Source organism: Cavia porcellus, unplaced genomic scaffold, assembly GCF_034190915.1.
Source record: "Cavia porcellus strain 051 isolate PalLab524CR breed Dunkin Hartley unplaced genomic scaffold, mCavPor4.1 scaffold_22, whole genome shotgun sequence".
In the NCBI taxonomy this organism is placed as follows: domain Eukaryota; kingdom Metazoa; phylum Chordata; class Mammalia; order Rodentia; family Caviidae; genus Cavia; species Cavia porcellus.
In genome coordinates, this window is record NW_026947505.1 from 16678220 (window position 1) to 16705031 (window position 26812).

The window sequence follows — 26812 nt, forward strand, 5'->3', positions numbered from 1 at the left end:
GAAAAAATTAGGAAAACAATATCATTCACAATAGCTTTAAAAATTCCTAGCAAGAAATCTAAACAGAGATGAAAAACTCTACTATAAAAATTGCAGAAATGTCCTTGAAGAAAGAAATGGAAAAAGAGACTAGAAAATAGAAAGAATTCTTTTGATGGATTGGCAGAACTAATATTGTTAAAATGGCTGCACTGCCCAAAGCTATCTATAGATTGAATACAATGCTCATCAAATTACCAATAACATTCTTCACATAAGTAGTAAAAAGAATCTTAAAATTCACACGTAAACACAAAGGTCCCAGAATAGCCAAAGCAATCCTAAACTAGAAGAAAAGCCTCACAATACCTTATTTCAAATTATATTACAAAGCCATGGTAATAAAAAGCAACATAGTTACTGGCACAAAAAAAGAGACATGTGGACCAATGGAACAGAGCAGAGGACCCAGAAATTTGTTCAAAACACTACAACCATCTAATTCTGGATAAAGGAGCCGAAATACATGAAAACAGCCTCTTTCAGAAATAGTGCTGGGGAAACTCAATATGCACTAGTGGACAATTGAAAGTAGTTTCTTATCTCTCACCCTGTACAAACATCATTTCAAAATGGATCAGAGACCGAGGTATAGTATTTGAAACTTTAAAACTGCCAGAAGAAAACACAGGGGAAACACTTGAAGCCATAGGTGCAAGACACACTTCCCAAGCAGAAAGCAACAGCACAGGAAATAAAACAGCAAGGACAACACTACATTACAACAAAGAGCTTCTCCACAGCAAGGGACACAGCTAACATAGGGAAAAGACAACCTACAGGGCGGGAGAAAATCTTCGCCAGCTACTCTTTTGACAGAGTATTTACATTTAGAATAAATAAAAAACTCAAAACACTTAACATCTTCCCAATCTAGTAGCCTAACCAAAAAATGGGCAAAAGAACTGAACAGGTATTTCTCAAATGAAGAATAGGAAGCCAGTAAGGGTGTGAAAAATATTCAGCATTGCCAGCCATTAGGGAAATTCAGGTCAAAACCACATCGAGATTCTATCTTAGTCCCGGTCACAGTGGTCAGCATCAAGAATACAAAGTACCACAAATATTAGTGCAAATGTGTGAAAAAGAACCTTTCTATGACTGCTATATGGAAATCAAAATGGAGTTTCCTTAAAAAACTAAAAACAGAACTACTGTTTCATCCTGCTCTACTCTCCATGGAACATACTTGAAAGAGCTAGAGTCAGCACACCATAGAGACACTTGCATATCCGTGTTCACTGTGGCATGCAATATGATAACCAAGATGGAGAGGCTTCCTGGGTGCTCATTAAAAGGTGAAGTGATAAAGAAAATATCATATATACACACACACATATATATATATACACATGAATATTATTCAGTCATAAAAAATGAACTTTTGTCATTTGCAGAAAAAGTGGGTGGACCTGGAGATCATCATATTGATAAATATGCATATCAGAAAGACAAATATTGTATGTTCTCTTTCATACATGACATCTAAAAATTTGAAAAGCAAATAGAAGGGAAACTCTTATTAGAAGGAATGGAAGGAGGAGGGCATTGTAAGAGCACGTAATAGGGGACATGGATGTAATCAAAATATATTGCACATATTGGACCCCAAATATGAGATAGGAGGACAGTGGGGAGTGGGGGTGTAATGGAGGGAGAGGGAATTAAAATACGTTATGTGTATGTGTGAATCTGCTATTATGGAACCCGCTAGTCTCTATAACCAGTAGGCACTAACAAAAATGTTAGGGAAAAACAGAAAATCTGAACAGGCCAGTGTTAGCGAGACTCTGGAACCTTGAATTCCTCACTGACCATGAAGTCCACTTCAGATGAGACAAGGACAACTGCTTATCTACTCTGGGTGACTTTTTCAAACTGCATGTAAAGCAGTAAACGGACACTGTCATTTACTGAATGACTTCGTTCGCTCTTTGGTGTGTTGAGGCGTTCACATACACTGTCCCATTTAGAAGAATCCTTTTATCCTCTCACTTGACCTAAAGAGGAGGATGTTATGACTGGTAGAAAGGAGCAGCTGGATGTTTCTGTGATAGATTTTGCTTGATGGAGGTAATAAATTTCACTTAGGCTTCACTGGGTTTTTCGAGCCGCTAATCACAGGGAGTGAATCCTGGTCTTAAGTGAATAACCTCATTCATTACTGTGTTCTGTCTTTTCCACCTGCTAGTGCTCTGCTTTCTCTCCTCCTGCTGATTTCCTTCATCTGCCCTGCCCCTTCCTTGATTTGTGGTTAGTGCCCTGCGTCAGCAACCTGCTGTTTCCCTCAGGCCCTCAGACTTCATTTATTGTATAGCGTTCTCCTCCAATCAGGGCCACCTCAGACGTGCACTGCTCTCCAGGGTTCTTATTTAATGGGCTCCAATCAAGGACATTAAGATCTACTCTGCGATTATTTTTGCATATTTTTCAATCTCGTTTCTTAAAGAGGAAATCTCTTCACAGAAAAGCACAATTCTTTATCTCTTGGTTTAATTAGTCCTGTTACAATTGATTGTGGCTAAAGGATATTCATCTAGGGGCTGAATGAAGAGTATAAGGGAAGAATAGAATGGTTTATGCTGGGGTTAATTTAACCCATATTGAAGAAATAGAACAGGTATGAGGTGCTGCTCATTTTATACAGGTGATAGAGACCTGGCCTGTGGCCATAAGAAGAGCTTATTTGGATCTTGTGACATGATAGGTACCACCACACAGACTACACTGAAATTCCAGGGGCCATATATGTACAGCTTAAATGCAAATATTCCTTCAGTTATCACTGTAAATTTTGGGATGCTGAAATTCCTGGGCAGTTCAGCACTTGGAGATTATTTAAAATACCCCTGTCTGGTTCTCTATCAAGGATGTGTTGCTTTCATGTGTTCACCTGTTTGCATTAGGTCTTTGTCTGCACTGCAGAGATGATTATCTCTATTCTCGAGGGCAGACAAGACCTACTGGGGGCTTGGCCTAGCCCAGTCTCCCAAAATGAGTGCATGGCGAACAGCTTAAATAAAAAGAGACAAATGGTGTGGTTTTGGGGGAGTCTGGAAAGGCCAATACTTTCTGGAAGAAAAGACTCTCTGGGAGTAAAGACAAGAGCTTCTCCAGATAGCCCATATTTATTTGATTTTCAAACAAAGGCATGGAACACTGATGCAAGGTGAGACTGAGCAGGACCTTGGGAAGTTAGTTCAAAGACTTCTCTGAGCAGTGAATTTTGCTGATAGAACTGTCTGACCTCTAAGGTTAGCAGCTTTATTGCTCTGGAATAGTGGGTATCAGCAGCCTGTGTCTGCTGCTACCTCAGCTGCGCTTATCACAGTGACTTTAGAGCACTGTGAAGAGGAACTTGCCAATACATCCAGAGAACACTGTGTCCAGGAGTTTAACTGCCTGGTCTCCAACAAGTAACAATTTAAAAACAACTTGAAGTTATAAAAGAATTGTATACATTGTAGTATAGAGGGAAGTATTACTCATGTCTGTTTATTTCCTGTGATTCTGACACTTTGACCTCTTGGACCCCAGCAGCAATGCTTTCTCAGGACTCCCTAAACTATAGAGACTTTGGCTTTCATAAGCAAACATCCAGTCTAGGTCCTATGCCCCACCAACGCCTCTGTTGGGCTCTTCCATTGTAGGCCAGTATCCCCTGCACAAATCAGCCCAGTGCCAGCTCTGAAGACAGTTGGAGCAAGTCCCTATACCCTAGAGCTTGCTGAGATTATTCAAGCTTCCCAGTCCTAAACCTGGTAACTTGCCTTTTCCTCAGAAACCACAATAGATGCTGTTGCCCACAAGTTTTCCTTATTTCCCTTGCCTTCTGACCTACCCTGGTGCTTCCCCCAGATGACCTTGTGTCTTAGTTACTTTTCTTGTTGCTGACACAAAATACTATGCAGGCTACCTGCCCTAGGGCAGTGTAGCACTCACACCCTTCATTCCAGCATCGGACCACAAATCAATCAGAAACTCTGGATTCATCTGTCTCTGCAAATCCTGCCTCTTGTGACCAAATGAGGCTATGTGAGGACATCAGACACAAACCATAACACTGTACACGGCACAATTTGGCCCCTGCTAACAAGTACCTGTGACTGTCTTCCCAGGGATCATCTCTTGATCTCTTGGTCTCACCATACTGGCACAATATTGAAACCTGCATTGTAAATAAAAGTTGAGACTGTCTTGAGTGTTTGGAGAAGGTGTCCCCACCTACTTCCCAAAAACCCATGCTTTGAAAGGACCTTGAATGTAGGGTGCCTGATACTATGGTGGAGATGTGTGAATGAGAAAAGGAGACCCAAACAACACGAACAGCCTACATAGCAAAAGCAAAAGTGAACTGTTCTGAGAACACTGGATACACAGAATGGAATGAGTGGACAAAGCAAGCTACGGTGGGAGGTGGGAGGTCAAGACAGAAGGGTTGGTTGGGTTGGATGGGCCTTACTGGACCTGCCCCAAAGCTGGGTTTTATCCCTTATATTTGAGGAGGCAGAAGATGTCTTGACTATGGCAGCAGTACAAGTAGCTGCGTGTTATTGAAAAACAGCTCTGGCAGCCACATGGAGGGTGAGGTGGGCAGAGAAAAGACTGCAACTGGGAAAGCTGGTTCAAGATTGTCTCAAAAGCTCACCTCTAAATGTGAAAATATGACTATTAAAGATCAGAAAGGCCCTTAGGATTAGACTGAGAGGAGCACTTGAAGCTCCGCACTGTCCTGTGTTCCCTCTGTTGTAGTACACAGTACCTCCTGGCCTCAGAAAAGGCTTCCCTGAAAAGGGCAGTGGATGAAGGGGAGATAGAGTGGAAGAAATAAAGGTAAGCAGGAATGAGAAAAGCAGACTCATGTTATTGCCTTTTTAAATGAACTTAAAACTCGGGGTCAGGTCCCTGCTCAGCTCCATTTGCAGGCATGGTGATCACATGTAATGGATGTGTGTAAGTTTTAGTAACCCTGTATTTACCTAGTTTATCTCAACTCTGACACTACTGAGCAACTAAGGTAATTTTCAGGGTTTGCAGGGACACACAGTTGCCAGCTTTCACCGTGTTCAACTCCATACACCCTGGAGTCTCCAAACCTATAATCTCCTGGTCAGGTGCAGTCACCCCAGGATGAGAACTTGGGTCCATCAGCCCCTGAATAGGAGCAATTATCTCATGGAAACCAAAATTCCTCTCAGCCTATAAAGGTTCCAGGGGAGGACTATGAAGCTAGGACTAAGATAATGAACAACTGGAGCCGGACTCACCTCAGCTAATCCGTAAATGCTGGCCTCACTGCAAGTCTGAACCCAGCATCAGGGTGAGCCCCTCCAGCTATTCAACCTGGGTCCTTTCCTAGTTTCCTCCACTTTCTATCTCTGCCTCATAAAGCAGCCTGTGCCTCACATCAATGTGCCCTGAAATTCCTTTTCTGTGATAAGAGCCATGAGACTCCCTGGTGGGTAAGTTGAGGTCCACCTCCTGTGTGGAAACCTCCTCAGACCATTTGGTGATGAACGTGTCTGTAAGGCCACCACTCACTGCTTGAAGGCCTCCTGCATTTTTCTCATCTGCAAGTGAGTTTGGGCACTCATGATAACCATATACAAGTAAAGTGAATTAGAAAGGTTCATATATTAAGGTCCAAGAAAAAGAAGGGTTTTATGTTTTGCAAAATCTTAACATTTATGAAATACATTATTTTCTTCTCTTATTTCTCATTTTTCCTTGATATTTTCGTACCACTTCTTGCAAGTATTTATTATATTCCCGTGCTTGCTTGCCTTAGAAAAAGTTGTGTTTCTTTGAAATAGCAAGTTTCATCTGTGAGTGTTCAATGAGTTCAAGAATAGCATCTTCAAAACAAAAAAGGCATTTTATAGCCAACAAGGAAGGCTTTTGATAGTCTTGAGGAGAGATCTTTAGGATGATCTGCCTTTATAAGAACAGCATCGCATGCCATGACTAGAAAAAAAGATTGATGAATAACGATCCTGGCTTGTCAATAGGAGAGGAGAGTAAACAACAGAGTAATTTAATTCCTCTCACTACTAGCTTATTGTATTCAGTGCTTTCCGGCTAGAGAAGGGCTTATTAGCTGCAGATAAAATGATGTCCTCGATTATTCACACCAGTGCTAAAATTGATTTTATTTCTCCTACTTGTCAAATTACAAACTAATGAGATTTGGCTGTTACACAACTGTAGCCACTGTTGGCCTAGCTTGGCAGCGATCAGAGCTGGACTGTTGAAAAACCAGCTGATGTGCTGTTCTTTAGTAGGGAGCATGTTTCTTTCTTTCTGCTTTCTTTTCTTTATCCTTCCTCAGGGAGAGTATCTTCATCAGCGATATATCAAACATGCAAAAAGAGTTTCCCTCTTAAGACATTTTTCTATGTTTTAAATATATTAAAAAGTGACAGTAAAATCCTGATTAGTATTAAAAAGGGATCCAGATTTTTCAGTGAATGAATTTTATAAACAATACTGCAATGAAAGAGAAATAATATCTTGGTACATAAAACTTTTAAGATTTTAAAATTTTAAAAGCAGAAAAATATTAACATTAAATTCTTTCCAATGTTCAAACAAAAATCAACGTGTACTGTCTCTGTAACAAAACATGTCCTTGTACACATGTCTTGGGCATTGGAAAATGTTAAAATTTCTGAAGTTCGAGTAAGAGAGGCAGCACATAATGACTTCACGAATCTTTTTTCCAAGAAGATTGCTTTCAGTAAAATGTTTCACCATTTTATCTGAGTATGCATTGATATTTTTGTTCTTCCTGAAAAGGGAGTTAACATTAACATTGTAATTTTCCATGTGAAAATGTACACATACAGATATTTCATGTAGATGCTTAACTTCTTGAGTGACCAGTCATACATCAAACATGATTTAATGAGAAATTTCTAAAACTTTAGAATGAGACGGCATGCATAGCTTACGTGTATAGAATAGTTACAAAGAACATGTCACAGAATTTATATTTGAATTCTTTAAGTAAACCAAAATGATTTATCCACTAATAACCAGCAACTTTCCAAAACTGTTAATACAACAAATCACTGAAAAATTATATTTTCTGACTTATTAACAAAATAGCCATCAGAGACTATCAGCTTAAATAGTATATTATATACAACAAAACTGGATTCACTTAACCCAAAATTTCTTGCAGTAAAAAAATTAAATTATTTGCTTTATAATACAACCATCTATGAGGTTTGATCAAAGTATATAAGAATGTTTAGATCTTAAAAGTTTGTTAGAAAAAGAGACACATTGCTGCCATGGCATTATAGCAATGCATCTTTTATTAATAATTTTTTTTCAAAATTTGAGCACTGGATTATTTTTTAAATCATGCCTGGTACACAATCTACCCTTCTGAAGCTTTCTAAATGATTTGGAACTGTGGCAGTTTCTTTTATGTAAAAACCCTTTGCCCTTCATAAAATCCTGAGGCAAAAGGTTACTAGTGAAATAAAACTGGAACCACAATTCTTCTCATTTCTGTATTAAACTGTAGATTTTTTTAAAATATAGCAACCTGAAAAGCTGTTCTGTACAGTTTTTCAAAAATATTTTCATCCTAACTTAGTTAAAAGAACCTAAAATGACCCTAAAACCCAAGTCCTCTTAATGCTTTCTAGTGCCGAGATGAGTGTCATTTTCCACTCCACTACTGTCCCTTTGTTATCACACTCGTGGCTCCCGCCGTCATGGTTCCTGTCTTCACAGAGGAAGTCTTCTCTGCTTCCTCTGTTGTGGTGGTCAGGCCCGTGATCAGTGTAGCGCTGTTCTCGGCTATAATGTCGATCTGCTCTTAGGGATGAGAATTCTGTCTGATTTTATGCAGTGATGGTGGTGTCCTGAACCATTGGGGCCTTGAAGACTGGTTAAAAGTGTGACTATGCTACTGAACCGATGGTGAAAATCCTGCTCAATCCACATGTGGAGAGCCAAATATCCCACCATATGGCATCTGTCTCAGAACACTGTTCACGACTGCTTGTCTGATAATTTTCTGGAGAAGAGAACAATCTCTGAATTATCTGTGCTGATGGTGTCATGTTATCCACAGCCTTTTCATATCTGCACGGAGATGCAGAGGTAAGGCTTGAATTTCCACCATGATGTTGGAAAGATGATACACTGACATCCCGTGAGGCCTGATTACTTCTTGACCTAAACTAGATTTTGATGGGCCTTCAAAAAGTTTGATTCCATTAAGTAGATTCAGTGAGTAAGGAACAGATACTTCATGTTTAAAATTCACAAATGCAAACCGCATCCTTTTGGAATTTTCACCTTTATTACTGGCCCAGCCTGGTGTTAGAGCTCGAAAAGCTTCCCCTCTGTCACTTTAGTTTCAAGGATGCCCACAAATAGATGCAGTCTGCCTCTGCAACCGCTACCCCATGTCAACATCACCCCTTCATCACCCCGGCTTAAAAGCTGAATATTGATAATACCAATGTGATAGTACAGAGGTTTTCCCGCTGGGACTGAGTTGACTTCATACAAGGAGAAGCAAATGAAGCACAAAAAGCCCAGCACTTTGACTTTTTCAAAGCTTTTAAATTTATCACTTAAAAATGCTAATCAGTTGGCAGACAGAATCCTTTTGTGAATTTGTGTAGGAAGCTCAGTTTCCTCAGTAAAATGATGCTATTATCTAAGACAATGTCTAGGACCTTTGATTTAGAAGCATCTATTTTCATGGGCATTGATTTGACTTTGATTATTCTTAGTTATGGATCAGATAAACACAAAACACTTTTCCATACTCCATCTCTCTCTTTATTCCATAACAAACTAAGAATTTATAGAACATGGTGCCTTAGGGCTGCTTTGGAAATGTAGCCCTCTCTCCAATGTGGGTCATGATCTGGGAAGGGAACTTGCACCCAGGTGAACCAGCTGACTGTCTGCAGGCTGACTGCTGGGGGCCCTGTTCTGACCCAGGAGTTTTCTAGTTCGCAGTTATATCACTGAACAGACCTTGAATCTGAAGGAGATTTTATTTGAATAAGAAAATTGCATGGAGGTTCTGGTTCAAGGTGGGTATTTTGTATAAGAGTGTAGGAATTGCTGGACAGGTTTTCTCCAGTGGCTCTCAGACAGGTGTGCAGGTCACTCTGGTGTCTCTCAGAGCTGCCAGCTGGTGACCCACATCCAAGGCCAGTTGTCATCTGAGTCACTCTGTTGCTTTGTCAGGCCATGATTTTGAAAGCTGTTTCAAAACAAGGAGAAATGATCTTTTCTTCATGCTTTGGTTTAATTTTCCTCATTGTCCTGTTCAAAGTGAAAAATGTCCTTTTGCCCAGTTTTTCCTCGTCCTGTTGACAGGATGAGAAACATCAAGCCGTCTGAAAAAGCACTTGGTCCTCACACCTGTGTCAGTAGGAAGCCGTTCGTCTTTGCTCCCACGCCTCTCAGAGTGATGGTGGCCTGGGTGACGTTTTCAGATAAGCTCGCTTTGATTTATGAGCAGGCTTTATTCTTTCACCTTTAATAAATGCACTGATGCCATTTTCCTGTTAGAGTTCTGGGAAGCTCTTCTGCTCTCTGAGTTAAGGTTTTCCTTGATTTTGTGGGGCCATCCAGGTGAAGGCAGGAGAGTATATGCAATTGTATGTGAAAAATCACTGCAGATTTCTTGTAGGTTCTAGCGTAGGTCTGTGACAGCCTAGTTAGGAATTCCATTCAAGAGGAACCATGAAAAAGTCCCTGAGACTCTGTAGGTAGGAAACTGTACATCTGGTTTTGCAATTCTACTCACCATGAATAAAAGATGAATTCAATGTAGCATTAGAGACCTGGTCCTCTGTTCCGTCTTTGAATTTGTCTCCGCCTTCTCCCACCTTCTTTCTACTGGAGCCTCCCTGATTCCGTGGATTTCCCAGATACACTCTGCATGGAGCCTTTGCACTGGTCCTTTCTTCACTGGAGTTTTCTCCACCTATCCCTTCCTGGAGAACTTGGTCAACTCCTTCAAATATTTGCTTAAATACTACCTTCCCAATGACATTACTCCTGAATGCATTCCTGTCTCACTTGATAGAATGTCAACCTCAACAAAACAGGGCTCTTGACCATTTTGTTGTTGTTGTTCAATTCTATATACTATGTGAATAGTGCCTGGAACACAGTAAGCTCTTATATTAGGCAGCTTTTCTGTCACTGGACACAATACCTGACATATGCAATTTAAAGGAGGAGAGAATTATTTTGGCTCACGGTTTCAGTCCGTGGTCAGCCAGCTCTGAGCCAGAAGGGCATGAGGGGAAATGCTGGTTAACCTCTGGCAGCTGAGAAGTGGAGAGAGCAAGAGCCACAGTGAGAGATATATCCCCTAGTAGCCTGGCATGGTGGTGCACACCTGTAATCCCAGCACCCGAGGTTTTGAGGCAGGAGGATTGTCATGAGTTTGAGGCCAATTTGAGCTACATAGTGACTACATAGTGAGTGCAAGATCAACTTGAATAGCAGGACCTTGTCTCAAAAAAAAAAAAAAATACCCTCCAAAGTTGTCCCCCATGCTCACCTTTCCAATAGGTCCCCCGCCTAACAGCACATTCGGCTGTGAGCTCAGTGGATTGGTTGATCCACTGATGGGCACGATGTCCCATAATCCAGCACCTTCTGAAAGCCCCATCTCTAAACATGTACATTGGGGGGGGGCATTTCAAATTCAAACTGTAAATGTTCTTAAAAAGTTTTTATTGAATACAGGAAATTCCCCATATGCTGTTCAATCCCAATCATTATCCTATACTTCTCCTTTTAAAGAATATTCTTTTTAAAGTAATAGTCTTTTACTTGAATTAGTCAGTGTCAGTAATTTCCAATAGATTGTATATTCCCCTATCTCAGAACCATGCCCATTTTACTTTTATCTTCAACTGTTACATTATATTATGAAAACAATAAGTATTCAATCAGTCATGAAGAAACTGAGTGTGGACAATGCTGAATTACAATGAGCTTTATTGTCTATTTCCTGAATCAATGTCTCAGTGTGTTTTGTGTTGCTAATAATGTAATACCAACAACTGGGTCAATTATACAGGAAAAAGGTTTATTTTGGCTCCCATTTCTGGAGATCAAGGTCGAGGGACTGCATCTGGGGATGATCTTCCTACCATCAAATTTCTGAGGTATTTTAGGGAATCACATGGGAGAGGGCCATGTGAGGCCACCAGTGTTCAATCACTGAAGCTTTGCCCTAGTGAGTTTATCTGTATCAGTCAGGGTTTACTAGAGAAACAAATAGAACATAATATATACAAATGTATAAGAAATTACAATATTGGCTTACAGTGGTCAGCCGCAAAGGCAGATGAGGGACTATGCAGAGGGTGTCTGCATGAGGGAGTTTGAAAGATCCAGCCCAAGGACTGGAACTCACTGTAGTGCCCCATGCAAGTCAGTATCAAGAGGCTCATGGGTCTGCAGTGGAAGGCTGAAGTATCTAGGACAGAAAACTGAAGAACCTATGACAAGGGCTGGAGAGTCCCAGGTGGAAGCCAAACAGTTTGTGCCAGGAGCCAGGAGATGACGTCCAAGCTGAAGGCAAAGATTGGAGCTCCTCAGGAGCCATTGATCCATCCCTCCTATTTGCCTTTTGTTGTACACAGGCTGCTCCCTGGGGGCGGTTGTAGCACCCACTCCATCTTTCACAGGCTGAGGATGTCACAAACTAAGGACACTGCCACCCGATGAATCACTTAAAGTTCTGATCTTCTCACATTGACACAACAAACAATATCCTAGAAACGTAATGACTTGTCTTCTACACCCTAGGATATAGAGCTGTTGAGTCACTTAGTTAAGCTTCTAGACTTCTCAAACTGACACAATGTATAAACCATAACATTATCAATCTTAATCCATTCCCAAAGTCATGACCTCCAAACCCCATGGCTGGGTTAAGCCTCCATGTGGTTGGTGCCTCACTGTGGGGATTCTAGTCCAACATGGGTTTTGGAGGGAGAAAACCATATTTGGGTAATAGTCATCAGTGACTCATTTCACAATGTTATTTTAGTCTCAAGTATATGCTCTGGTTGTGACTCAAGGTAATTTGTACTGTCCCTGCCCAGTTATTATGTATGTGTCAAAAGTGCCCTGGAGCAGATATCTGGAAATGTCAACACCTCCCTTGTACCTTAGGATAAACTGAAGAGTATAATTCTTAATATTAATGTGAAAAATCTGCTGTTGGTGATGCTCTTTTGCATCCTAATATTTTTTTAAATTGCACTTGCCTTACCACCTATTATGATTTGGGTCTGGATGTCCCCTAAAGCCTCATGAAGTTTTAGATGGAGCTTTTTCAGAGGTGCCTGAATCTAGTGTGTGTGGTTGATTCTTGGTGCAAAGCTAGGATGAAGGGTGTTGGAATTAAGGGTGAGTAATCACCCACTGGCACTGCCCTAATCCAGTAACTGGATATAATATAAGGGACAGAAAGAGGCTTGTTTCTCCTTTTCTTTAGTGCTTCTGCTGTCTTCTGTTGCCATGAATTCTTGTTCCTCTACTAAGTTACCTTGCCTTGGAGCCAGTGATTAAGGACTGAAAGCTCCACAAACCGTGAGCCGAAACAAACCTTTCCTCCCTTAACTTCAGGTGTTAAGTATTTTGTCTCAGCAACAAGAGGAAATAAAGCAACTAAGACACCACATTACACTTGTTAGTTTGTCTTTTCATACTAATGTTATGTTCAATGGGAGCTGTATTAGTTTCCTACTGTTGCCATAACAAATCACCACACACTGGATTGCTTGACGCAAAATAAATTTATTCCCTCACAGTTTTGGAGGGCAGGAGTCCAAGATGAAGATGTTGCTAGTGCCTTGTTCTCTCTGGAAGCTCTTGAGGACGCTCCATCCCTGCCTGTTTCCAGCTGCTGATGGCTGATGATAGGTTTACCACTGTTCTCCACTGCTGTCTTCATGTGGTCTTCTCCCCTGTGTCTGTTTTCTGTTTCCTCTTTTCTTATAAAGAATTATTATTGTATGTAGGGCTCATCATAATCCAGGAAGTTTAACACTTTTTCCAAATAAGTTTGCATTTATAGGCCAATGTATGTTTTAGAAGGTCACTATTCAGTTCATGACAAAGGATTTGACCATTAATCATTGCTGTATTCCTAGGAAATTTCAACAAATAATTAGTGGGAGAGATTAAGGAGAAAAGGTGCATAAAATGCAAAGGATTCATAAGCTTTCTGGGAAATACCAAATAAAACAGCAGCATGGTAGTAGAATCTTCTAGGATGGAGTGGAACATCTTTTGAGGGTGGCAGAAGACAGATGCCTGGATGAAAACAGTCAGTTCAGTTTTTGAAATTTGAAATCCTCAGTGCATCTCTTTTTCCCTGCTGCTTTGGTTCTGAAAGATGAGAAACACTAAGAAAATCAAAAGTTGGTCAGGGGCCAGTGGTAGACGGTTACTGGGAGAGTGCTGAAACCTGTGAGTGACACACAAAGAGGAAAGGGCAAAGTGTGCAGAGAGGCACTAGGTCCGCACTGCTGTCTCCAGGGCTGCCACTAACTTGCACTTGGCTTTGCTGAGACACAGGAGGTCATCAGAGACATGGAATGTGGTATCTGACCCCCGGGTGACATTCTTTCTCATTATAAGACCAATATATGTAAAATAAGCCTGAATGTTGTTACTCTGTAAATAATCAGTGCTTATACTGGATGGTAAAGTCCAAATGCAGAATGTAGAGGAAAGACTTTAACGAGGATGGTAACTGTCAGAGAGTTGGGTCCCCCAGCCCTTGATGAATAATTAGCCTTGAATAGTTGTTCTTTTTTTAGTTACTTTATTTTAGTGTATCTTTGTGATATGTAATATTGCATTCATTCGTGGAATTTGTACAAACACCATTTCCTGGTCATCATGAGAAGACTTTGCTTGAAGGAGAAAGCTGAGAGACACAAAGGCAAGGATTTTGTGACTGGTTGCATTTCAGGAACAGGTTGACCAGAAGCAGCGAGGAGTTGAGCTGCGTGTTGGGAAGTCAAGTAAGCCATGGAAGGGGAGGAAAATGGGCAGATGATTTATTTAGAAAATTTAGCTTTTTTTCTAGCTAAAAATGGAGGGAACCAATTTTTAGCTGAGTTCTGTACTTCTCAGGATGCTCTCTGACATCAGGAAGCTGAGAGAAAAAGAAAAAGAACTATTTCTTTTTTTTTTTTCTTTCTTTTTTTTTTTTTGTCTTTTTCATTTTTATCGGTACCAGGGATCGAACTCACGACTGCCTGCTTACAAGGCAGGCGCTTATGCCGCTGAGCTAAATCCCCAGCCCAAAAGAACTATTTCTACTTACTCCAAAAAGGTAAATCTGTGTGAATTCTGTGACCCCTGAGCAAGTCTCATCTGTGCCCTCTCCGTGGATTTTACCTACTAAATCACACCAGAGGCACATCCTATTCTTTCCCGAGTTTTCCCATTCCTCTTGTGATTCCCCCCTCTCTCAGATGCGTATTTTATTAAATTTATCTATGTGGTATTCCTGCTTGCCATATTAGATTTAGTTCCTTAAGTGTATTTGGCCACAATTTGATTTTAATTCTGGATATTTTTTTTGTTTTTTACAAAGTTCTCATGTTCTTGAAAATAGATTTCACTGTAGTGTGTTGTTTAATTGGTAACATCATTTTAAATGAATAAAACTCCATGTTGTATCCACCGACCTTAGGACATCATTGACATTAGTTCAATGGGAACTGTCTTTATATTGTGACTTTTCTAACTCCTGATCTATTATTTAAGCAGTAAGCTGGAGAACAATTCAAAGGAATGCGCTGAACAAGTACCACATCTTTGGATTTATTTATTTGTTTGGCTTCCTTAAAGTCTCAAAAGAATGAGAGCTGCAAATGCCATAAGAATTATGTCGAATAGTGAATAGTGTCGAAACTAGATGATCTTCTTCAGGAAATATTGGGGGCATGATTGTATCTGGAATTTACAAGTAGACTAAAGATTATATTCAAATCAAGTTCAAGTAACAAGCTAGAATAATATATGACAATAAAAATATAAAAGAGAAAAAACAAAAAATCTCTTTACTCAGGAGAAATGGTTGATTGATCTAGCACTAATTTGTTACCTACCTAATTTGTTACCTCAAAGGCTCATTGAGCATTTTGACTGATACATTAATAATCTCTTAAAAAGATGGGGAAATAGTCTTCATTTAACCGTTTGTTTGGTCTCTGATCAATAAAACTAAGCATGTGATATTAAATCCCTTGTTGAATATTTTTCAATTGAGAGAGAAGGTGGCTAACATTTAATAAACCTTACAGTGGATGATGAAAATTAAGCAAATGTCAGTTCTGCATTTTTATGTGAGAATCCACAGCAGTGTACCCAGATGAAAAAAGCTACTCCTGAACCAGATTTGCATGCAGCACAGTTGTGTGTGTGACCAAGCTCAGATAAAAGACTCCTGAGTAGTACTTCTGGAAAGGCTCCCTGGGAGAGGAGGGCAGATTCTTCACTTGTGCTTGGCAGTCATCTAGGTCAGGAAGCACCCGTGGCGACTGAGGGAGAAGGCATCTGGGTCCCTGAAGTTCTCCTCAGTTGCTGTGCCAGCCCTGAACTACCTACCTCTGGACTTCCTTTCTGAGGAGGAGGAAACCCTTATGGCTTAGTAAATCAACCCATTGATCCTGGGTCTATTTTTGCCTGTAACCAAGTCAACTACTAAGTGGAACCATGCCCAGGTCACAGCCAGTTGCTTTCTAGATGTTACGTCTAAGTCTCACAAATCCACTTTGGGTCCTCTGTTACTGATTTAGAGCATTTGAGGTCCTGGCAAAAGTCATAAGAACATTTAGGAGAGTGAGGGTTTGAACCCAATCCACTTGATATGAGCTCAGATTCACAAGTTTTCCATCACACTTGATTGGTATGAGGGTTGATCTTAGAAGAGCTAATGTCTTCCTCAATTGTTTCTTTTTGAATCTTAATTATCCAAATGTTTCTTGGTGGTGCCAGGAGGAACTATGGAAAGACTTTAGCTGGCTATAATTAGAGCTTAGAGGTACATAACATCCTTTGAGACTTTGTGTTGAGAATATGACAATCGAGAGAGAAACTCTCAGAAGGAAGAGGACACGGAGGGTCATAGCATCAGAAGCTCAGCATTATTGCAGCAAGCCCTGGAGGGTCTGTATTCTGTCCTGCTGAGTGATGTGGTGTTGCTTTCTCAGTGATAGCAAACCTTTGCAAACTTTCAATGATATAAACAGTCTACTGTAGCATGTATACCATAGCTTCACCACCACTGCTCACCTAATCCTTCCCCGCTTCTCTGAGGAAGTTGCATGGACTGGAAGAATGATTTAACAAAAGAGAAAGATATAGCTCAACTATTGGCTAAGAGAATTGCTTTATGCCCAGGACTCCACTGAAGGAATAAGGTCACACACTGTTTCTCCCACACCACCTGCCCTCTGCCCTGGTTCCCCTAGCCCAGGCCCTCCTCAGCTACTGGTCACATTCCAGGAACCTCTAACTGGCATTTCCTCTGCTGGTCTCTGATATCAGAGCTCCCTTTTTTGGGGTATAAATAGGGATGCATTGTTTTCTCTTCCTTTCAAATTTCTAATAAATTTCTGTTACCTGCACTGTGGAGCCCAAACTCCTTGGCCAGTCATCTGGTCTTTCACTCTCGCGTTCCATCTGTCATTGTTTCTCCCCTTGCTACTGGTTGTCCCCCTATGGGACACACTGAGCTTTCCATCCTGTAAAATTCCCTTTTCCTCCAGCCGATTTCAGGTTAACCGATTTTGACAATGCATCATTTACACTGGACTATTTTTGAATTTAACTTATATAGCTCATGTATAATGTCTATGTTCCACACCCCAAAGGTCTTACCTTTGCAATGAAGACGGCAATGTGACCTGTTTCTTTCTTTTCCCTCATTCTCTCTAGTAATTTTAACAGCACCGTGCTTCTCACAGTGTGAGCTTATCTCTCTTGATGCTGGGTAATATTGGCCATATAAGGGCATCTCTGGACAACCTTGAGGCATGCCTCCTATTTGTTTTTTCCTAGCTGGGCTGGCAGTATTACTCTTTTGTGAATCTCTAAAGAATTTCACTTTCTCAGTTTATAGATAACATACATTTTCTTTTTCTTTTTTTAACCTCTCAGTACTGTTATTTATTATCTCCTGGCTTTAAAAAAGAAGAAATAATTACTCATTAGCTTTCAAATCCTGGCAATAAAGCAACCAGCGACTGCTCTAAAGGTGTCTTTGTTTTTGCTGAGAGAAGGCATCAATTTTGAGGGAAGTCGAGTGTCCACTTGCACTTCCGTGCCCTCTAACTCAGGAGAGCTTCATCTTTCCTTTCCTGGATGTCACTGGCCTCTGGGGTTATTTTAAGTATTTGTGGAAGGAGGAGGAGTCCAAAGCACTCATCTTCTCTTGTTTCTTCTATGTGGAGAATTTCTAAATCTATCTCTCTGACTTTTGGATCAAGCTCCAGATTCTTGTCTCACTGTGCCCTGGGCATTTTCACCAAGATGCCCTTAAGGAGACTTACAATTTCATGTGGAGAAACCAACTCTCAGTGCCATTCAGCACACATTCAGCACACAGCTCTGTGGATGGTGCCATTGTGGTCATAATAAACTACACAACACTATCAGCCACTTCCTCATTCAAGAATTACTTGAATGAGGACATTAAGATCATGGACTTGGCATTGAAAGCTCTCTCTGCAGTGACCTTGAGATGTTTCAAGCTTCATGGTTCATTTATCCCCTGCCCGTCTTTCACTGTGGGTGTATATAAAGATTTCTTCATCAACATCATTGAAGCAATGCTCCTGAAGAGGAGCCTTCCTTTTTCCAAGGTTTGGTCCTTCCAGTCCATAGAATTCTTCTGATCTTCCCAACTGCTGCTTTGAGTACCAACTATGTCTTTAGTGAAACATATTTATCTGTATCTGTCTATCTATCTATCTATCTATCTATCTATCTATCTATCTATATCTATAGCATCTGCATCTAAGAGCATTTCATATGATTTGTAAAAGTTGGCACAGTATAAAATGAATAATGAAATTAAAAATATTTTCAAAAAGCAAGAAGAGATGTTCATAATCAGAGGAGAAATGCTCACAAAATAGTGGCCAAGAAGGGGCTGCCTTTCAGGTAGCTGAGCCAAAGTACAGGCACATTGGGTTCCATCATCTTTATTTTGTGATTTAATTTTTAGAAAAAAGAAGCAGATTAAAGAATTCTACAGAGAGCAATCGATTTTGGAACAAAGGCTCGTAATGTGTTTATAGTGTGAGTCTTTTCTTTATAGATAAATCTAGTTCACAGTGAAAGACTCATTGCTAAAGTGAAATCTTTCAATATAAATTGTTTAGTGGAAACATATAGTGTGAAATTGAAGAACTGTGATTCTGGAACTGCACTTCCTGATAAGCAAACAATACCAAGATACAGCTCGGGAAACTGAAAAGAACAGAGGGTTGCATGTCTGTTTGCCTGTGTCATACTGGACAGAGAGGGGATTTGGAGCTGCAGACAAGTTCTCTGACAAGTTCTCTCTTGCTATGCATGACGTCTATGCTCTCGATAAAAGTGAGGACTCAGTTCTTAGTGACCAGATGCACACAAGGAGAGTTGTTATGCTGTTGTGAAAATTTAAAAGTCAGGATTTTTGTTCCACCCTGACAGTGTAACACACTTCATCTTAGACAATCAGAAATAGATTTATCTCTCTCCTCTACAAATAAACAAACAAACACAAAAGTACAACAAAACCTTTAAAACTTTACAAGAGCATGAGAATGTATCTATCTTAGCTGCTTCCTGCATTGCTGAGACAGAATACCCAATACTAAAGGAGGAGAGGTTTATTTTGGCCCAGTTTGTAAAGGTTTCAGCCCATAGACTGCTGGCTCCAATGCAGGGCAGCATAGCAGAGGAGCATGGAGGAGGCAAAGATTCTCATGTCATTGTGACTACAAAATAGAGAGCATGGAAAGAGGCAAGGATGGGGAGGCCACAGCTTAGCAACCCACCTCTCCTAACTTGACCCCACCTTCTAACAGTAAGTCAGCTATGAACTCTGCTATGGTTTGTGTCTAGGTGGCCCCCCAATCCTCATGCAGTCATGGGGGTGGCTGAGTCTAGTGTTTGTGATTGATTTGTTGTCTAGTTCTGGGATTGGTGGTGTGATTGCTGCACCCACCAGAGGAGGAGCTGGCATACAATAAAAGGGAGGGAAAAAGGTGAGTTTTCCCCCCCTCTTTTCCCCTCTTCTCTCTTGCCAGTTGTGGGTGCTATGAATGGTTGCCCCTCAGCCACATCACTCTGCCTTGGAACCAGCTAAATATGGACTGAGACCTCCAAAACTGTAAGATAAATAAACTTTACCTTCCCTTCCCTTAATTTTGGGTGTCAGGTATTTTGTCTCAACAATGAGAAAAATCAACTAAGACCATCTTTCAAAAGCCCCAACTTTAGGAGCATGAGGCTTAGGGGAGGGTGTCTAGATGTAAACCGTAAGAGTATCTATAAAATTATTATAACAATTTTACATATAACTGAACACAGAAAATATCAACAATTTCATTGAATTAGATTTTATTAAAATGGTGTAAGTATGGCTTGATACTGGTCTTAGGATTTGCATGGTTGTTAACATTTCACAACAAATAAAAATATGAGCTAAGCTTGCCATCATCTCTAGCTAAGATAGTTGGGTAAGACCCAGAATCAGTTTTAATGTCTTCAACATGCTTTCAACTGCATCTTGCATTTGACATTGCATGCAACACGAGCGGAAAGACTGATTCACAGCAAATAAGGACAGAACTCACTTTTGCCCTCCTCTCTTGCCCTGTATGTGGCAGCCTTTCCCTAGAGAGGCTCTAAGATTCTTACTAAGTCTGATGCTGGTTACTTGAAGGAAATTTCCTCCTCTTCCTTCATTTTTCAATGTCACAGAGCTCACAGATCCACACACTGGGGTTTCTGGCTCATTTGATGTTAATCAGAAAAGAATGTTTAATCCTTTAACCCTGTTATCTAATGTCCCAGCATTATTCTCTTTGCTTTTTTTCTTATTGCTACCTCTGAAAACATGACCATGTTGAACACGGCACAACACAGGGGAGAGAATAGGACTGCAGTGTGCCCCGTCATTTTTTGTGATCTTGATGAATCCATTATTCAGAAGCCAAGATAAAATGATTCTGGGACTATACTTTCTGGGGACCTCATAATTTAAGAGCGATCTAGAATAACACTGACATTGAATACTTGTTTTGCTTTGAGAACTCCCAGGATCTTGTAGGCCTCTTAATTCAATGCCCTGGTTCTCTCTGATGCAAGTGCCTCTCTGGTTTCCTTCTGCTTGGAACATTGTACCCTTGCTTGAAAGTACCTGGTTTCCTCTGACCTTTTAGATGTGACTCATAAGATCATCTCAGCAACATGTCACCATCTACAGTGACCTAATCAAAAACAACCTTACCTTTCATATTTCCTCCCTATCATCCTCTTTTGCCTAATCCAAGGACGTATATTTGTTGCTTCATTTCTAGCCTCTATCTTTAATTTCCCAATTCAAATGGGCTATTTTCTTTCTTATTCACTGTTGCTTTCCAGTTCTTTACAATAGAGGCTGGTGGCTAGAAGGTGCTTACTAAATGATTGCTGAGTGCTGCATGGGTGTAGGAAATTCTCCTAAATGGAGACTCTCTAGATAAGGGGGAGCTTTGCTGGGTGGATGTTGTAAGATTTGCATGTTTTTATTTTATTAGAAAAAATTCACAAATGTAATCCTAGTGTTGCAGAAAGGGAAATGAGGAATAAAGATGCAGATGAAATAGAGTTAGGTGATCTTGAAAAGGTGTTTGGTAAGCCCATGAATAAATGTAGGAGAAAGATCATTTTTATTTAGAATGAATAATTTTATTTGGAATTTACAGAATTTACCCAACCAATTTGACTTTATAGGTGTCTTTTGAAAGTGTTCTGTCTTTAGTCTTTTCCCAAGGCCTTTGACATTCATTAAATAAGTTAATTAATAAAAGAAACATAAGAAGAACAAAATAAGATTTGGACAGTTTTCCTGGCCAATCTACGCAGGCTTCAAACACAGCTGTACAATCTTTGTTTGCCATTTGAGTCTGTTCAGGACTTCCATGGCCATGCCAATTTTGTCCAATGTGGTCCAATTTTGTCCAATCTTTCTAGAGTCATTTCAGTTCTTTCTGATCTTTCTTCTTCCAATTCTTTCCTCCACTTAACAGTTTGATAGAGCTAAAGTGGGGATCAATTCTAAAGGAGGGGAAAAGTATAGTTGTTAGTATTTCTTCAACTGTGTTATGTAGAAGTGGGAATGGTCTGGAAGTTTACCCTACTTATAAACTAACAAATTATCCTGTTTCCCTTTATAGATGCTGGCATAAGATATGAGGCTCCTAGGACAGAGATAAAAGATATTATTACTCATAGCAAAAGCAGTGCCCAGAGTTTCTCACCCCTGGGTTGTCACATGCTAGACAACAGAGGGGATGGATGGATGGATGCCTGCAGGAACAGTGGGTTGCATAACAGGAAGGAAGGACCAGCTTTGGAAAATCTGCCGTTTTCATAGTGAAAGCAAGTCTGCTTTTCCTTAGGGGCAATGGTCTCTTCTCTCTCACGGTAGCAAGCCCGACCATGAGAACTGACTTGGGTAGAGAGGTTTGCATTATTGCTGTATCTAGTAGGCAAGTGCAGGGTTGCTGCAGGCTGATAATAGATTGCTTTTCCCAAAAGTGCACCACAGGAGGTGCAGAGAGAGCTGAGATCTGGTAGACACGCATGGCAGAGAGAACATGGAATGGCTGGGTAAGAACCACAGTGAAAGCTGACAGCGCTTGAAGCTTATTTTTCAGCACCAAGACTAAAGATATTTGAGCATTTGAAGACTTATAATTCTATTTTTAAAAAAAATTTATTTAAAGAAAGACAAAACAAAACAGAAAATGGGTAGAAACAGTACATGCTTTCAAAGGAAAAAATAAACAGAAATAATTCACTAGTTGATGTTTACATATTGTCCTCTTACAAATAATTGTTCAAGATACAAAAGTGGAACATGTAAATGGGAATTCAAACAGGGGAGACTGCAAAAAGTTCTGTTCAACTATCTAATAAAAACTTAGTAATATGGTTATCAATCCTATACACTTAAACATACCCACATTTATCTGTATCTTCATTTATGCTGAGATTAAACAAACCAAAGCAGACTAAAATCACTCTGAACAAAGAATAATAATATTGTTGGATTTCACATCATGACACTCCAGAATCAGCATTAGGTAGTGTAGTGTCTTTTTATCTTCAAAGTATTTGTTCATTTTGTCATGTGTCATAAGATCAGTTCTCATAAACTTTTTATAGATTCTATACATGCATGAGTCTTAACATGTATTTCTATCCTTTCTATATTAGAGGGAGAAACAGAACAAAGCAGGACAGAACAAAACGTATTCCTATAGGCACATAAAACTAAAAAGACATATAGAACTGCTGTACAAGGAGTTCTACCATGGTTACTGCATTGTCTCTTGTTATCATCAATAGAATTGGCTGTATCATCAGATAAAGTATAATTGAATATTTCAGTACATTACAGTATTACTAGAATTACAACTTTGTAGATGGTGTAGAACTACAAAAACAGGTAGTAATCAAACCAGAATGAGTATTGTAGTGAATCATTGTCATTTTCAGTATAGTTGTCTATACTCTCTGACTTGATGCTATGAACCTTAACAGTTTTAAATAAAATCTGTCAATAACAAACAGCAATCAAACAAATCAGATTTAACTAAGATCAGTCATGATATAACAGTATAAATTATACATGGATCCCGATTAAGTTAATAGGAAATTAAAGATGATTACTGTGCTATATCCTGATATTTTGCGGATAGCTATCTGTGCCCTCAGATCTAGTGCTTGTATACAAACTGGGACAGAATAAGTTCTATCTAAGCAGAGTGGTATGAGAAATATGGGTTTTAATTCCTGATACACTATTAGCAATATCTTCTGTTGTCTTTTAAAAGACTATTCCTCCCCTTTCACTCCCCCAGGATGTACTGTGCATTTTTGGGTCTCCCCAACACCCTCAGTTTTATATTGGGGGGCAGCCTGCTATTTACCTAAGTGTTTCCAAACTTTCTCACTCCTGGGCTTGATCTTTAGTTGTATTTCTTTACCTACTAAAGCCTGTCTTTCCAACCTATCCATAAATACTGGTCCAGTTGCCCCTATTACTCTCTGGTTCCCTATTACATATAGTTCTGTTTTCTCATATTTGATTTTCGGTCCATATACCCTTCTTCAGGTTAATTATATTTCCTATAAAGAGCATCTCGGTGGCCCCTACCTCTTGATCCACTCTGCCTGCAATTCTTTCTTTTTTCCCTTAAGTTAGTGTATCTAGAACATCTATATTAGAAATTATATCCAACCTTCTCTGCCTCATTTCTGTTGTGCTCTTTTTCCATCATTAGTTATCTGTTTGCCTTCTTCATTTTGCTTTTTGCACCATTCACTGAGGCCTATCTGCCACTGTTCCTGAAATCCTGATGCTTTTCTCACTCTTTAGAATGTCCTGCAGTATTCTCTGTAGAGTTGGATTGGTGGTTGCGAATTCCCCTAGTTCCTCTTTATCTTGGAAGCATCTTGTTTCTCCATTAATTTCTAGGGACAATTTTGTGGGTACATCAAATGGCTGGAGGTTATTTTCTTTCAAGGCTTGGAATATTTCACTCCATGCTCTTCTTGATTTGATGGTTTGTGCTGAGAAGTCTGCCATAATTCTGATGGGCTTTCCCTTGTAGGTTATCTGTTTCATGTTTCTGACAGCTTTTAATATTATGTTCTTATATTGGATTTCTTGGATCTTGATTATTATAAGCCTGGGTGTAGCTCTGTTTTGGTTATAGGTAGCTGGAGTTCTATATGCCTGATACATCTACATATCATTTTCTTTTCCTATGTTTGGGAAGTTTTCCTTAATTATTGCTGTGAATAGCCTTTGTAGTTCCTTTGTTTATACTTCTACTTCTTCATTCACATTTTTATTCTCAAGTTTTAGATCCTCTTGTCATCTTCTAGCTTTTGTATTGTTACTGCTTGTTTCCTTGTTATTTTAGAAAAGTTTTTCCTTTCATAATCCCACATCGCAAACCTGTCCTCCAGTTCAGATAATCTATCCTTAGTTTCTTTCAAGCAGTTTTGCCAGCTTTCAATGGAGTTTTTAATTTCCTGATAATCTCTTTGAACCTACTTCATGTATTCTATGTTTTCTCTATTTTCTTCATCAAACAATTCTCCCCCTTTTTTATGTTCCTCCATTCTTCCATCTGTTTTTTCTTGAGAGGTGCTTAGCATTTCTTTTATTATTCTATTTATATCTTGCTTTACTTGGTTAAATACTTCACTTTTGAACTCGTCTATGAGGTCCTGAAGATATTACTTTATGTCCACTGGTGCCATGTCTGATATTACATGTTTGCCGTTCCTCAATCTCCTTTGCATTTACCTTTCCTGGATCAATGTTCTCCAGGTTGGGAGATAGGGGCCCTTTCTTGTTTCTCCCTCTTCTCATATTTTTTGTTCTTTCCATACAGGTGTATACAGGAGGCCCCAGTTTCTTTCTTTGTTGGTTACAGTTCGTCTGAAGCACACTGACTAGGTTCCTGCCCAATGCAGTGTACTATGGAGATACAGATTGGGGCAGCCTATGCTGGGCCCTCCCCTCCAGGTCAGTCAACCTGCTGAGGGCTTCACTGCATTAGGGTGCGCTGCCAGGTACAGGGACTTGGTTTGGGCTAGCCTATTGGGTCTCAGTCTGGGATGTGACCCAGGTCAAGCACTTCCCACCAATCCCACTTGAGATGGGAGCAGCTGACTAAAGTCACTGCAGCCCCTTGTTCTCGCCAATCTGCCCTGTCCCAGAATGTCATCTGTTGGAGCCCCTTTTTCTATGGAAGGGTTTTATTCCTGTCACTCACTGCTGATCGATGCAGGTTCCCTGCCAACTCAGCCCTCCGTTCAGTTCGCTGACTCCTGTCCTCAGTGCGAGTGCATCTCCAGTGAGTTGAAGCCACGGCTTCCGGCTTTCAGGCAGCTCGCTAAGTCTTGGCTGCGCAGGTTCAAGCATTGCAGTGGGAGCACCAAGTCGTTAGCTGTTCCATTAGTAGCACCAGGACTGTATGTTTAATTGGTTTCTCTCAGCTTAGGTTGTTCCTGGGTTGGGAGGATCCATCTTCCTCTGTTTGGGACTCCCCACGCTGTATTATTTTTGGAATCTAAGTTGACTATCTCAGGGAGCCTTTGTAGCCTGCTGTTATCTATCCACCATCTTTTCTCCATCCAAGACTTAGAATTCTAAATGGTATTTTCTATCCTCAGAGTCATAGGGAGAAAATATTTTCTTTAGCAGAATTTGGAAATATCTTAATTCCTGAATACCCTGGACTTAGATAATAGCATTTTCTCTAAATCTTTCAGCTTATGTTTTTGTCATTATCTCCTCTTAAAGAGCTACTGTAATAGTAAAATAAAGGTATTTACTTGTTTAGTTTTTGTGTTACTTATCAGGATCTCAAAATCATATTCTCAAAAGCACCTCAAAGTTGGCAAATTTACTAAGTGCTTTTTGTCTTATGAAGAGCAGCACTGGCACACTGTGTGTGTTTTAGCAGTTGCAGGTCTTTTCTGTGACCTTCTTCATCCTGAGAAGATATTCTTTTATGATGTCAACTCACTATGTGACAGGAATTCTTCTGAAAATAATAACTATTTCTTCTTACTATTTCGACAAAAGTGCTTAGCATTAAAATTAGCATTAGAATTGTGTAGAATTCATCCATGCTATGTTTTTCTAAAGGCTTTATACTGAAGATCTTTTGAAATGTCCTCAGAACCAAAAAAAAAAAAAAAAAAAAAAAAAAGAGGGAAGTAAGAATCTGGGTTAGCAAAAGTATAGAGAAACTATTGGGTCAGAAACATTTTCTGATGCAATCTGAGATGGTTTTTGTAAATTACCTCAAGCATGTTCATAAGAGACAACAGAGTGCTAAGGCTATTCTTCACAAGACTAAAAGACTTGGAAAATTTGCTATAATGTTGAGGTTCTGATAAACATCCCAAGTAAAAATGTTTAGTTACTATTTTGGTAGGTTATACGAAGGTTATCAATATTCCCCAGTCTATCTCCATGATAGCTGAAATTTTGTCCGCTTTCCTTGTTTGTGAGTTTCCAGCACAGAACAGCATTATGGTTTTCCATGCCCAAATGATATGTATGACATGGAAAGAGGTATTTTAAGAGTTATAATTTTAAATGCACTGAAGAGTTTTGTATTTTATGTATGAACTCCGTCTAGTTGCTTTTTACAAAGTCTAGATGTGGGCACTGAAAGCAGATTCTTTTTTCTCTGAATGAGAAAATGTCTTTACAGAGAGACACAGATTAAAAAACTATTGATGAAACTCTCATGCTCCTTGAATACCTCTTGTCTTTCTGCACCCAGTGGAGAAGAAGGAAGGTCAAAGTTATATTTTCGTGCCATTCTGAAGTGGTGCATACTGATGTGGTGCATACTGATGATGGAGAAGTTTGCGGAGAATCTTTCTGAAAGCCTGCAGGTCTGAAGAACACTGAGTTCTTATTTACAAAGTGAGCGGGACGTCCCTT

At 39.8% G+C, this 26812-nt stretch overlaps 1 long non-coding RNA gene and 1 pseudogene across 1 annotated transcript in view; one reads left to right on the top strand and one right to left on the bottom strand.

The window, feature by feature from the left end:
* LOC134472237 (uncharacterized) overlaps positions 1 to 26812 on the top strand; it is a 48391-nt gene that overhangs the window by 13481 nt on the left and 8098 nt on the right. The window lies entirely within an intron of this gene.
* On the bottom strand, positions 7956 to 10679 carry LOC100728606 (RNA-binding protein 7-like; annotated as a pseudogene).